This window comes from Bos javanicus, chromosome 16 (genome assembly GCF_032452875.1).
Source record: "Bos javanicus breed banteng chromosome 16, ARS-OSU_banteng_1.0, whole genome shotgun sequence".
In the NCBI taxonomy this organism is placed as follows: Eukaryota; Metazoa; Chordata; class Mammalia; order Artiodactyla; family Bovidae; genus Bos; species Bos javanicus.
Genome location: NC_083883.1, coordinates 4557516 through 4569726, shown reverse-complemented (window position 1 = coordinate 4569726; position 12211 = coordinate 4557516).

Genomic DNA, 12211 nt, shown 5'->3' with positions numbered 1-12211 from the left:
TGGTTAAAACCATGAAACCATCCGTACACCCCATGTCATGTTCATCTCTTCAAATTTTCCTCCTGCACTTCTTACCTATTATTATTTGTTTGAGTGTGTTTCAAGAACACTTAAGGCAAAGTCTGCCCTCTTGGCAAAGGTAAGCCCGTCACTGTTCACTACAGGCCCCGTGCCGCCCATTGTGTCTCTAGGGCTCACTCATCTTGTCTTAACACAACCGAAGCTTAGGAACCTTTGACTACTGCCTTTCCCTTTCTCCTCCTCCCAGAACATTTCATTCTTACCTTCTTAGGAAAGAGAGTAGAGAGGACTGTCATATATTTACACGGAGACGTAATCCTGCAAATGTTTCTGCGCATGCCTGCCATCTTATCAGAACAAAAGCCTGCCGGGCATATGTGTCCTCTTTTGACCCTCCATCCAAGCCATAAGGAGGAGCTGTCTCCCTGGGCAGCCTAGGGGGCCGCACCCTCCCCTCAACACCAGCAGCTTGTCTTGGGGGAGACTTAGGTAAACTAATCATTATAGTAACTGTGCTATGTTTTCATCTACAGAGGTCTTCAGCAAGCAGGTGGACTCAGAGAGAAGAGAGGGACTAAGCCTGCCTGGGTAAGTGAAGGAAGGCAGCCTGGAGGAGGTAACATTTGTGATGAGTTATAAAGGAGGGTGAGAATTCTTAGTGTTTTAAGATTTCTCTGTGTTAATTTTACTATCAATTTATAGATTTTCATGTTTAGTGAAAATTCCACACGACCGAACTTTTTAGTCAGTAAGTTCCACATCCAATTTTGAACTAATGAGGGAATGGCAAAAGAATATAAGGTATGGTCACAATCTTTCAGGCGTTTACTATTTTGTTAGCAGAGAGCATACTTGCATGTGTAACATCTACTTATTATTTAAGTAATTAATAAAAAGATTGGTGTTGGGAAAGAATGACTCAGTTCGTATATTCCCAGATTTTTCCTCTCTCCAAACTATTTGTGTATCATCTACGTATTAATGGATAAACATTTGCCTAGTTGCAGCAAGCGGGAGCCATTCTCTAGTTGTGGTGTGCAGGCTTCTCGGTGCTGTGACTTTTCTTGTGGCGGAGCCTGGGTTCTAGATTTGGGAGCTTCAGTAGTTGCTGCACAAGGGCTCCGCAGTTGTGGTGTGGAGGTTTAGTTGCCCTGAAGCACATGGGATCTTCCTGGACTGGGATTAAACCCATGTCCTAACCACTGGACCACCAGGGAAGTCTCTTTTGTCACCATCTTTATGGAGCTTACAGTTCTGCAGTTGAACAGACCTGGTAGGAAAATATCATCATTTGAAATATAATTTCAAGAATCTCAAAAGTGAATTGAGTATTTTGACAGGTTAATCTGGGCATGTGTCCTGAGAAAGGAGAAAGGTCTTGAGTTGTTTGTTACTGAAAGCTGTCCTTATTGAGATTCCCTGAAAAGATGACCATTTACTAGAATCTCTGACTACTATTCATTATCCAGGCTTGTCTTTAGACTGCTGCAACGACAGCTGTGCCCCCTTGCTGGGTCACATTGCTTATGTATTGCATCTGTGACTCAATGCCACTTGCTTTGCAATGGATGCGTGCATGTGTGCTCAGTCACTTCAGTATCTAACTCTTTGCAACTCTATGGACCGTACATAGCCTGCCAGGCCTCTGTCCATGGGGTTTCCCAGGCAAGAATACTGGAGTGGTGGCCATTCCTTCTCCAGAAGATCTTCCCAACACAGGGATCCTCCCAACCCAGAGATCAAGTCTCTTATATCTCCTGTTCTGGCAGATGGGTTCTATTACACCAGTGTCATCTGGGAAGCCCTTGCAATGGACAGGTCTATGTTATCGATGCTTTTCTATTAATCTGGCTTTGGTAATGCCAAACTGTAATGTACATTTGGAAGACCATTCTTTTAGAGAGGACCTAAGAAAGATAAAAGTAGAAACTGAGCAGGAAGGGTTTCAAAGTTCTTTGGCCTGAGTATGCCAAGTTGCCCTACAAGGGAGCAAGAACTAGGTGAGAGTCATAGAATGAGATCTAGAAAGGGAAAGGGCAAAGTATTAGATGCATTCACACCCTGGGGAAAACTACCGTGTGGATCCAGAGTACTCTAGGCACTGGCTAGATCCGCTCTGTGAGTCCCGGGTCATGCCCAGAGCGACTAAAACTCTCGTGTTACAGCCACTGGACTCGGCCAAATCTCCCTGCCTGCACTGGGTTCCCACTACACCACCACTAGGAACGTATGCCCTTGATTTAAAGCAGTTACAGCACTAGAAAGAGAGTTAGTGGCTCAGTCATGACCGGCTCTTTGCAATGCCATGGACTGTAGCCATGAGCTCCTCTGGCCATGGGATTTCCCAGGCAAGATAGTGGTGTGGGTAACCATTTCCTTCTCCAGAGAATCTTCCTGACCTAGGGATTGAAGCCGGGTCTCCTGCACTGCAAGCAGATTCTTTACCATCTGAGACAGAAGGGATGCACTAGACATTTTCTTTTAAAATCTGAGAGAAGTAATGCTTTGTGGAAATGATTTTCAAATTTAATTTTTTTCTTAACAGAAAACTCTTTTGTTCTTAATAATAAACCTGCTCTGGCTGAAGCAGGGTGGAGGTCTCCTTCCCCCTCAGCTCACCCTTGCCGCTCCCTGAGACATTTGTGCAGAAGCCTGAGGCTGCTGGGAACACTGTTTTAAAAGCTTTGCTGCCAACAAACCAACCATACAAATTTATTCTTGAGACAGTTGGGGAAATTTGAATATGGACTGAGTATTCATTTTGTTAGGTATGATAATGGTATCACGGTCATGTGAGAACAATGTTCTTTAAATGTTTTTTATTGTGGTAAAAGTCGCATGATATAAAACACACTGTTTTAACTATGTCCTTATTTTTTAAAGCTTCATATTCCACGATGTCTGGAATTTTCATTAAAAAGAAGTAATTATGACAGAATGAAAAATAATGTTAAATCAAGGTGGTGGGCATAGGGTTCATTATAACATCCTTTCTGAAAAATGAAGCAGCGCTTAGCACTGTAGGAGTCCCAGGCATCATTGTGGGAACTGGTCTATCGGTGCAGTTTTCCTCTGAGATCCGGGTGAGGGGGGGTCTGCTGTGTCCTCTCCATTTACTCACCACTTGTGGGGGGCTGGCAGGACACCCCGCTAGACGGAAAGGTAAGGGGCACATAGCATTCTTCACCATGTGGGCACGTCCTCCCCGGTGTTGGCCCGCCACCGCCTGTCTCCTCTGAGTAGGCAGGATGCCCTGCTCTAACCCCACACCTGCTGCCTCTAAGGAAAACCGAGCTGACGAACGTGCTCCTTCCTTTTTCCCCCGCTCCTTTCCCTCTCCCAGGTATCCAGGGATCCCAGGAGGGTTTCTCATGACCAGGAAGCTGCGAGATGCCTGCTGGGGCAATGCTGCCCTTTCACTTCAGGGCCTCGCTTTAGACGGGCCCAGTGCCAGCTCTGTTCTCACCTCTCCTTGCTCTGCCCTCTGCCACAGTCAGTGCAGTAAGCTGTGAATCGTACAACCCGAGAGAGAAGCATAGCCCCTCAAGCAGAGCAAGAATGCCCTCAGGCACCTCTGTTGCAGTGGTGGGGTCATCTGGCTTCTGCTAATATGTTTCTGTCTAAAATTCTTTCCATAAACGTTTACAGAATGCTCCTCTGTGTCAGGTACAGCGTGAGGAACTAATGGGCAGAGACCAGTAACATCTCCCGGGAACAGTGAAAAGCTCAGGAGCAAGTGAAGCAAGAAATCTCCTGCAGCCCAGGAAATTTAGACCCGCTGGTCTCCAACTGCAGACCCTGGAGCCCCTGGGACTGAACAGATCCCCGTCACCATAGCAGTGAAAGGTGGCTGACTGGCCAGGGAGCCCGTTGCTTCTTGAGATGCCATTTGTCAATATTCTGGTCCTGAGCTTTGCACGATGAGGAGCTCAGTTTTATTAATTCAGGTCCTGGGGGATTCAAGCCTGCGTTCCAGGAGACTGATCTACAAGTGAGCAATGAGTGAGCATGGCTGTCCTGTGACCAGAGTATTCACATCTGCTTCCCAAGACACACGTTTCCCTAATGGAGCTTATACCAGGAGGCTGATTGGCGAGAAAGAATCAGCCCAAAGGAAGGGAGTGACTATGAGGAGATTTTACTCAGGGTATGTGAATAGAAGAGGTCACGGGCAAGCCTCCTTGGATGTTTTTATACCCAGAATACCCGTGAGCGGGTTCTTCTCAAGATGCGCCTCTTTGTAAACACCTGTTCTTTTTTTTTTTTTTTTTTTGGTCAAGGTCCGTGGTATGCGGTATCTTACCTGCATGGAACGGGTGGAATCCTGCAGTGGAAGTTAGCCACTGGACCACCAGGAAGTCCTGACTAAACAACTGTTTTTTTGTTAGCCACTTATAGCACCATTTCAAAAGATGACAGCTTTCTTCGTATTAGTTTCATTCCAGTTATGCTTTCTGGAGGTTGTCTTGAGGTTCTGGGGAAGGGGAGGAGACTTAATGGGAAATGCCCCAGCCCAAGGCTGTCTGCAGTTCTGTAGGTTCTGGCATTTCTACACCAATGTATGGAGGTGGGAGGGGTTGTGGGGAGGTTTGCAGCCTGCAGGCTCTTTCTTTCATCTGGTTCTGTGCAACATGAATAGAGGTTATATCAGGGCTTGCCAGCTTATATGCAGCAGGGACCAGGTGTGTAGCAGAGTGAATCAGGCTGAATAAAAGAATAATCCCAATAGCAGTTTGAGCATAAATATGCTTCTTAATAGTCTTCTCTATAAGAAAAAAGTAGCACAGGTGTGAGGATAAATGGCAGCTGATGCTCAGTAGAGAGGGGACAAAGTAAGTCCTGGGGACAAGGTGAATCTTGGGGACTCTGGCAACCTGGAGAGAGTGCCTCCCTTCTCATGATGACCCAGCAACTGTGGCCTTCTGGGAATGAGGTCCCGACATTACCAGATGCAAGTATTTTCAAGAAAAGTTAGTACTCTGGATTTTAGGTGAAATCACCTGATTTTTTTTAGAATATTGGCAACCAATTCAAAGTTTTAAAAAATGCTCCTCTAAACAAACCAAACACGTCAGGGCCAGATTCAGTCAGCGAGCTGGATGGCAACTTCTACTGCCTGCAGGATCTTAGCTCCTGGACCAGGGTTGGAACTCCCCCCACCACCCTCCCCCTTCGCAGAGGAAGCTGGGAGTCCTAACCACTGGACTCCCAGAAAAGTTCCTTCTTTATATTTTTTAAAGGATCCTATGATTTTAGAAAATGCTGGTTTTAAAAATTAAATAGGCAGAAAAAAGTTAAGCAGGTATTTGTTGTTTTCTAATTGTAGGTGTTATCATGGCCTTTTAGATCCTAATGTGTCTTTGGATCTCCAACTCGGGCTCTTGACTTCATGGATACAAGGCACCCCCCCAATCCCCCCAGTGTCTAAAGAGGCCAAGTGTGTCCATTTCCAGTTGACATTTTGGCCAGGGGCATTTTCTGGCCCTTTCCCCTAAGTTAAGGGGTACTCTCTTCTGAGGTCTCAGACCCCTGTGCGGCCAGCGCTGACAGCAATGGAGCGGACAGTGGAGTCAGCCTGGAGTCCCCGCTCTGGAGGAATGCTCACAGTTCTCATCTGGCTCATTCATCTAAAGCCTAGAACCATGTGGACTGAGTTCATCTTCATCTAGAAACTGTGGTTCCTCTACACCTGTCAGTCTCGCCTCCTATAATCACTTTCCTTCTTACTTTTATTCTATGTTCATCATCCCATGTAAAATCTGGCTCAAAGCTCGCCCCTCAAACTCTCTCCCAAAGTACCCCCTGACTTATTTCTACCCACCTGGCCTCCGTAGCTGGTTCTGACAACTTCACAGAAAGACTAAGCCCATATTTAGGCCCCAGCAAAGCAGAGGAACCAAAAAGAAGCAAAAAGCAGCTCTAGTGAATTTCTCCAGAATATTACAACTGGAGACTCAGAAAACTTTTTAAATTTCAGGACTTAGTGAGCTTCAATGTTGTTTTATTCTGAATTACACTCAGAAAGATCATCCTCTTTCCAGGGCTTGGGGCCTCCATTAGCATGAATGGAATCAATTTTTTCATTTCATTACTATTACATACTTTTTATTAGTTTGTCATCTATAGCCTTCAAATTTTCAAAAGGAATTGGTGACTGCCTGCAATAAAAAAAAAAACAAAAACAAAAAACCTACATCTATGTGGGGTTGACGTGTGGCATCTATCTCTCCTTTTCAGCACCTCCAGCCCTTATCTCACTCTAGGCTTACTGCCAACACCTCTGAACAAATCTCCCACGTCCATCTTCCCAATCAAGTCCATTCTGTGCATTGCTGCCAATTCTTTCTAAAATACATGGTGATTTTGTCACTGTCCTGCATTTTTATCAGCTCCACCTAGATTGTAAATTGCCTAAAGATACAAACTACACACATTTATATTTCCTGTGTTGCTGTGATTCTCAGATTTTATGGGGAACATATTTAAAATGTGACTCCCTGTTCTTGCAATTAAAGATGGATATGGTAGGACTAGAGTGAGGTCAGGACCCTGCCTTTTGTTTCCAGACAAGTACTCGCAGGAGACTGTGGCGCTGGGGGTCCATAGACTAGAAACTGAGAATCATTCTCTTTTAAATCTGGCAGGGACCTAATAAATGGGTAAAAATTGAGTTTAGTTGCTTTTAAATCAATGCACCTCTATTTCATCTTCTCTGAAAAGATTTTAGTCTCCCATTTCCTTCACTCCAGCATCTGGTAGAATGCCATTGATTAGTTTCACACTGAAGTGATTTTTTAAAATATTCAGAAGAAAAAAGAGGAGGAAGGAGCTTATAAATGGCTTTCACTGCACACCTGGAGAATTATCAAGGTGATAAATGGTCCTGTCAGTGATGTCTGGGTATAACCCAGGTGCTTAGATCACTGAAAAAGGGTCTTTTGCATCTCTGCCTGCCCACACCATCATTTACCCCTCTATAGGAGACTGCCAAAAGAGGCTGCAGTTAATGGGAAATATATTTTAAGCCCTAATTTCCAAACTTTGCTCTCACTCTCTAAACAGAGAAAGGGAATAAGAGAGGCCAGGAGGAGCAGCGGAGAACAGTAGCAGGATTAAAAACTAATATGACATGTGTTTGATTGAACACCTACTGTGTGCTAAGCTGCCTTAGGCACCACACACAGGTAATCAATATCCTCACAGTAACCCGCAAGTAGGTGTTGACTGTCCCATTTTGTAGAAAAGGAAACTGTTTGCCTTCCTCCTGTGACATTGCCATGACTCAAGCAAAGGAAACTGGGAAAAAAACAATGCTTGAAAAGATAACCACACATTTCAGAGTCAATGCCTGGGCACGTTTGTAATGATGATTTAGAAAGGGAAAGGGCCCAAGAGGGGAAGGAAAACTCAGTCTGAAGGCTCTTCCTAAAGGCATGGGAAATGACCCTTCCGATCCCAAGTGCTCACGGGCTGGCTTTACCTTACCCCAAACAGTCTTGAGGTGCTTGGGGATCTGTGATCTGTTCAGTTCATTACCAGCCACAGATGACTTATTAAAAGTAATTGACCCTGTCTTGGGCACAAATTCCATTTAATAGGTTAATATGACAAATCTCAAAACAAAACAAAACCAAAAACAGCTCTCTGGCTCAGACCAGCCATCAGCAACACTGTTGTAATCCCAGGCTTGGAATCCCTGCTCCTCCTGGGTGTCCTCTTCACCTGGCCTTCTGAGCTGTGGTCCTGCTGGCCCCCAGGGAGAGCCCCTGTCTGTGGTTCCACACACTCCTCAGGTGGTCCCCGGACTCCTGCACTCCCACCACCCCTCCCCTCCCCAGGCTCTCCTGTCCCAGGACCGACACACTGGCCTGTGTGGCAGGGATGTCACTCCACGTACACCTGCTGACCACTCTGGGGGCCTCCACAGCCAGCCCGCTGAGCGCGGCCCCGGGGTCAGGATCTGATAGAAGAAGGTCACCAGTCAGAGTGGCCTCCACTCTGTGTCCTCCGGCACAGCTGGTGGCAGGGCTTTTCCTGTTCGTAAAAACTCCTCTCCTGAGGCTCCCAGCCCAGCGGGCTTCCATCCCTACCATGCTGTGCTGCTCTGAGTCTCTCATACACACACCGACTGTCATCCTTTCCTCCTTTGATGAGCGCCTTTCCCATCTGGGACAATGTCTGCGGTGTTGAGAGAGGTACCCATCCCCAGCATCTCAAGGTCTGGGCCTCGTGAACAGCCATCGGCCTCAGGGCTAGCCCCCTGCCAGCATCAGCCCCATACAGCATTTTTCAGCTGAAAGGAAAAACACAGCCAAGGTACGTGGGCAGAGGCAGCAGTGTGGATGTAAGGGGGGACAGCCTGACAAGAGCAGAAGGTTCATGGACGATGGTGGGAGAGGCCAGGCTTAAGACACTGGATTTTATTTAATAAGCACAAAACCATGTGGCTACATGCACAGGGAGGAGTTGTGAACAGTGTTTCAGGGTAAATAATCAGGAGGTAGAAAAAGTGGGGTCATTTGAGAGGTCTTTGGAGGCAAGGAGCCCGACTTGGGGCACATGCTCTGGAGCAGGGCTACCTGCTCCTCAGGATCTGGGGAAGATCGTCTGAACCCACCCCACACACCGCATAAGGCCCAAGGCCCTTGCTTCCCCCGAGCACCTTGGGTGCCACCATCTATCCCTGCTGAATGCTCATTCTGCATCTTCCTCTCTACCCCAACCTTGACCAAAATGTAGGATGCAATCTCTTCTCCACCCTCTTCCCATCCTCTCAAATGTCCTCCTACCAGGCAGGTTTATGTAGCGGGATGAAGAGGACATGGGGAGGACAGATGTACATCAGAGAACCCTGGAGCAGATAGCTAAAATGAGACTTCCCTGTTCTCAAAAGGCCCATGTGCCATTTCTGCTGACTCAGCACTAGCCTTCACCTGTGATATCCATCCTTTCTCCCTCCTTTTCCCTTCTCTCTTCATCACTTTCCAAATCTTGGCTTATTTTTTATGCTGGTGGGTCAACCATCTCTTCCTTACTGCCTTTCAGATCGTACCATCAGGGTCTTACCTCTATCTCCCTGAAGTTTGCTAAGTTTTTTTCTAAGCCAAGTCAGATTCTGTGTAAGAGAGACTCTGGTGCCAGTTTATGAATAACAATTTTTCTTGGAACTCCCACCCCCAATTTCACCCCTAAGACAGCCCCTGGAGCACCTTTGAGAAACTTTCAGGCTTTACCTTGATGTCGACTTGAGAGTCCTTCCATGTTTAAAGCTCCCGTGTCTATGGTTCCTGATTTTCAATTCTGTGTGGCTGGTTGAAAAAAAAAAAAAAAGAAAGAGGCAGAAATACAAAGTTGAGAAGCAGGTTGGCTTACAGCAATGATTTTTACAAATTCTACTCTCGGAATCCCTTTATATTACTTATGAGGACTCCAGATATCTTTCGTTTTTGTCTCTTGTCTCAATTTTAATGTCCTGGTGATCTTGGCATGGAATAACAGACTGGTTCCAAATCGGGAAAGTGAAAGTGAAAGTTGCTCAGTCCTGTCCAACTCTTTACGACCCCGTGGACTGTCCGTGGAATTCTCTAGGCCAGAATACTGGAGTGGGTAGCCTTTCCCTTCTCCAGGACATCTTCCCAACCCAGGGGTTGAACCCAGGTCTACCACATTGCAGGCGGCTTCTTTACCAGCAGGGCCACAAGGGAAACCCAATAGGGAAGGGATCATCAAATCGGGAAAGGAGTATGTCCGAGCTGAACTGTCACCCTGCTTATTTAACTTATATGCAGACTACATCATGTGAAATGCCAGGCTGGATGAAGAATAAGCTGGAATCAAGATTGCTGGGAGAAATATCAATAACCTCAGATATGCAGATGACACCACCCTTAAGACAGAAAGCAAAGAAGAATGAAAGAGCCTCTTGATGAAAGTGAAAGAGGAGAGTGAAAAAATTGGCTTAAAACTCTACATTCAGAAAACTGAGATCATGGCATCTGGTCCCATCACTTCATGGCAAATAGATGGGGAAACAATGGTAACAGTGACAGACTTTATTTTGGGGTGGGGGGTGGGGCTCCAAAATCACTACAGATGGTGACTGCAGCCATGAAATTAAAAGACACTTGCTCCTTGGAGGAAAAGCTATGACCAACCTAGACAGCATATTCAAAAGCAGAGACTGCCCACAAAGGTCTGTCAGTCAAAGCTACAGTTTTTCCAGTAGTTGTGTGTGGATGTGAGAGTTGAACAATAAAGAAGGCTGAACACTGAAGAGTTGATGTTTTTGAACTGTGGTGTTGGAGAAGACTCTTGAGAGTTCCTTGGACTGCAAGGAGATCCAACCAGTCCATCCTAAAGGAAATCAGACCTGAATTTTCAATGGAAGGACTGATACTGAAGTTAAAACTCCAATACTTTGGCCACCTGATATGAAGAACTGACTCATTGGAAAAGACCCTGATGCTGGGAAAGATTGAAGGCGGGAAGAGAAGGGGACAATAGAGGATGAGATGGTTGGATGGCATCACCAACTCGATGGACATGAATTTGAGTAAACTCTAGGAGCTGGTGATGAATAGGGAGGCCTGGAGTGCTACAGTCCATGGAGTTACAAAGAGTTGGACACGACTGAGCGACTAGACTGAACCGAACTGATCGTGGCCTAGTAATTAGGTCTTGTGAACCTTATTATCCATCTCCTTAAAAATAGGACCGGTATAACCATCTGAAAGAACTATGGTGAGAATTCAGTTCAGTTCTGTCGCTCAGTCGTGTCCGACTCTTTGTGACCCCATGAATCGCAGCATGCCAGGCCTTCCTGTCCATCACCAAATCCCAGAGTTTACTCAAACTCATGTCCATTGAGTCAGTGATGCCATCCAGCCATCTCATCCTCTGTCGTCCCCTTCTCCTCCTGCTCCTAATCCCTCCCAGCATTAGGGTCTTTTCCAACGAGTCAACTCTTCGTGTGAGGTGGCCAAAGTATTGGAGTTTCAGCTTCAGTTTCAGTACTTCCAATGAACACCCAGGACTGATCTCCCTTAGGATGGACTGGTTGGATCTCCTTGCAGTCCAAGGGACTCTCAAGAGTCTTCTCCAACACCACAGTTCAAAAGCATCAATTCTTCGGTGCTCAGCTTTCTTCACAGTCCAACTCTCACATGCATACATGACCACAGGAAAAACCATAGCCTTGACTAGATGGACCTTTGTTGCCAAAGTAATGTCTCTGCTTTTGAATATGCTATCTAGGTTGGTCATAACTTTCCTTCCAAGGAGTAAGCGTCTTTTAATTTTATGGCTGCAGTCACCATCTGCAGTGATTTTGGAGCCCAGAAAAATAAAGTCAGCCATTGTTTCCACTGTTTCCCCATCTATTTCCCATGAAGTGATGGGACCAGATGCCATGATCTTAGTTTTCTGAATGTTGAGCTTTAAGCCAACTTTTTCACTCTCCTCTTTCACTTTCAACAAGAGGCTTTTTAGTTCCTCTTCCCTTTCTGCCATAAGGGTGGTGTCATCTGCATATCTGAGGTTACTCATATTTCTCCCGGCAATCTAGATTCCAGCTTGTGATTCATCCAGTCCAGCATTTCTCATGATGTACTCTGTATATAAGTTAAATAAGCAGGGTGACAATATACAGCCTTGACGTACTCCTTTTCCTATTTGGAACCAGTCTGTTGTTCCATGTCCAGTTCTAACTGTTGGTTCTCAACCTGCATATAGGTTTCTCAGGAGGCAGGTCAGGTGGTCCAGTATTCCAATCTCTTTCAGAATTTTCCACAGTTTATTGTGATCCACACAGTCACTCAGATGGTAAAGCATCTGCCTACAATGCAGTAGACCTGGATTCGAACCCTGGTTTGGGAAGATTCCCTGGAGAAGGAAATGGCAACCTACTGTAGTACTCTTGCCTGGAAAATCCTATGGACTGAGGAGCCTGGTAAGCTACAGTCCATGGGGTTGCAAAGAGTAGGACACGACTGAGTGACTTCACTTCCCTTCACTTCACACAGTCAAAGGCTTTGGCATAGTCAATAGAGCAGAAACAGATATTTTTCTGGAACTCTCTTGCTTTTTCCATGATCCAGCGGATGTTGGCAATTTGATCTCTGGGTCCTCTGCCTTTTCTAAAACCAGCTTGAACATCTGGAAGTTCACGGTTCATGTATTGCTGAAGCCTGGC